The sequence below is a fragment of the Leptodactylus fuscus genome, chromosome 3 (assembly GCF_031893055.1).
Source record: "Leptodactylus fuscus isolate aLepFus1 chromosome 3, aLepFus1.hap2, whole genome shotgun sequence".
In the NCBI taxonomy this organism is placed as follows: Eukaryota; Metazoa; Chordata; class Amphibia; order Anura; family Leptodactylidae; genus Leptodactylus; species Leptodactylus fuscus.
The window spans coordinates 20,276,989-20,279,683 of NC_134267.1; the positions used below are offsets into that span (position 1 = coordinate 20,276,989).

Below are 2,695 nucleotides of genomic sequence, written 5' to 3' on the forward strand. Positions count from 1 at the left end.
TACAATAGACCCCAATCTGACATCGTCGCTAACAGATAGATAGGAAATAGATAGATAGATAGATAGATAGATAGATAGATAGATAGATAGATGAGCTACATAAGTGATAGATAGTAAAGTAGATATGAAATGCATGATAGATATATAGATAACGTAGACAGAAAGTTATCAACAAATATGAAATAATATAGATATTAATAATATAAAACCCTCGCTGTAGCTAATAATAATAATAATAATAAATATCTTTCCCTCCCCTCTGACACATTCACAGATCTGTCACCTTTCCCATACTGGACTCCCAGCTGCCATCTAGTGGTGCTAATACAGTGCTGGGCATTACAGTGATATTATAACATATCTTTTTTCAGTCTAGTACATATAATAATAATAATAATAATAATAATACTATATATAGAAATAACTATATAACCCGGGATTGTAATTCCATTATTTCTTATATACATTTTATAAGTTATCGCAGCTGGTGGTGCTTGGCATGGCGGTATCTGCGCTCAGTGTCAGTCAGTGTGTATACAGCCAGTGTTACTCTAAGCTGTATGCCTCAGAGCAGCCTGCAAGGGGGAGGGGTATCAGGTGACGAGGTGGCCGAGTGGTTAAGGCGATGGACTGCTAATCCATTGTGCTCTGCACGCGTGGGTTCGAATCCCATCCTCGTCGCAGGATCCTTTTCCTCCTGTGAACGCTAGTATCATAGAAGAAAACCTGGATGAAAAGGTGAAAAAAAATAAAAAATATCTGTATATGCTAAGAAAAAGATGGAACATATAAATGACAGCATAATATAGATATAATATGTATGTGGTGGATAGAGCAATAAGAAATAGTGCAACGTACGGAAACATTAGTGTTATCTCAATCTAATAAGATTCAGTCCAAACTGTAACTGCTATTATTATACCCCGGGGTCTCTTCAGACCCCATAATATAATACGCGCAGGCCCAGGGGAGGTGCGTCAGCATAAGAAACCGTCCTACTGTTCTTGGCTGATGTACATTTCAGTTTCTGTTACCCAGATTTCCCAAGACATGCTGCAAATAATTCAAGTTTTATTACTTTTCAGCATTCTGCCACATCTCATCCCAGTATAGATGAAGACTGGAGTATGGAGTGCTGGTCTTTCTGATGTCCCCCACTGTGTCTGTAGGCCATTAAGTGTAACCACTAGGCGTAATGCCTATGCCATGAAGTGTAACCTCCAAAAAGAGTGACTCTGCCATGAAGTGTAATCCTGGCATAGCTGAAAGAGTATGCATAGTGCCTCTGATAAGAAGTTTAACCATCATGCATAGTGTCTCTGCCATGAAGTGTAACCTCCAAGAAGAGTGCCTCTGTGATGAAGTTTAACAGACAAGTATATTGTCTCTAATAAGAAGTGTAACCAGTGTAAAATTGTATGCTAACCCCAGCCAGCCGCAGCGTCCGCGGCGCGAGACTAACTCCTGATTACGGTAAGCCCATTCTTTCGGGCCTAATCAGGAGCGGGTGCCGCAACGGGATGCTGGTGTAGTGAAATTGGCATCCCGTTGTGACTAGCCATGTGGAAAAGTCACATGGTGGGATCCTTACCCTTACAATATCTTTCATACACATCCCTTTATCTACATTATCTTTCCTTTACTGTTTACAATGTTGGCATCCATTTCTAACGTCTGTGTTTTCAGCCTGTGTGAATGTGGTCTAAGATTTGGTTTTCTTTTCGCCTTATTTTTCTGATATCGTATGATTTTTTTTCTTTAAATTTACGAGGTTACTAGTCGATTGCTAAATTAATAATTTTTTCCTAATACAATTTTTTTTTTTATAACCTTTACTAATTTCTTTTATTCTCAAAATTGTTCTTTTCATCTTCTTTGAACTTTTGAATTTGTTTTTTTTTCATACAATGATGACATTATCCGAAAACGTTCTTTGTACTTTGTTATAAAGGTGTTTTTTTTTCTTATATTTCTTAAAGGAGCTCTCTAAGCCTCGATATTGACGGCCGGTCTTCTTCCAGTTCCATATACTGTGCTGAGGCCAGCTGGTCGGTGTAGATGTTGGGTGTCGGATCTCCTCCAATCCAATTATGGTGACCTATCTTAGGACAGGGCCATCGATTAGACTATCGAGTCTTGTAGTGTTTTGGGTCATTGTCCTGCTGGAAGAGCCCTGACCTCTGAGGGAGACCCCGCTTTCTCACACTGGGCCCTACATTATGCTGCACAATGTGTTGGTCGTCTTCAGACTTCATAATGCCATGCACACGGTCAAGCCGTCCAGTGCCAGAGGCAGCAAAGCAACCCCAAAACATAAGGGAGCCTTCGCCATGTCTGACTGTAGGGGGCGTCTTCTTCTCTTTGAAGGCCTCTTTTTTTCCTGTAAACTCTATGTTGATGCCTTTTCCTACTTTTGTCTCATCTGACCAGAGAACATTCTTCCAGAACGGTTTTGGCTTTCTCAGGTAAGTTTTGGCAAACTCCAGCCTGGCTTCTGTCTCTGGGTAAGAAGTGGGGTCTTCCTGGGTCTCCTACCATACAGTCCCTTCTCATTCAGACGCTGACGCTGGATAGTACGGGGTGACACTGTTGTACCCTCGGACTGCAGGGCAGCTTGAACTTGTTTGGATGTTAGTCGAGGTTCTTTATCCGCCATCCGCACAATCTTGCGTTGAAATCTCTCGTCAATTTTTCT

At 41.0% G+C, this 2,695-nt stretch overlaps 1 non-coding gene across 1 annotated transcript; it reads left to right on the forward strand.

Annotated features, from left to right (window-relative positions):
• Positions 1-599: 599 nt before the first annotated feature.
• Positions 600-681, forward strand: TRNAS-GCU (transfer RNA serine (anticodon GCU)). Its single transcript has one exon. It is a non-coding gene; the product is annotated as a tRNA-Ser (tRNA).
• The last annotated feature ends 2,014 nt before the right edge of the window (positions 682-2,695 follow it).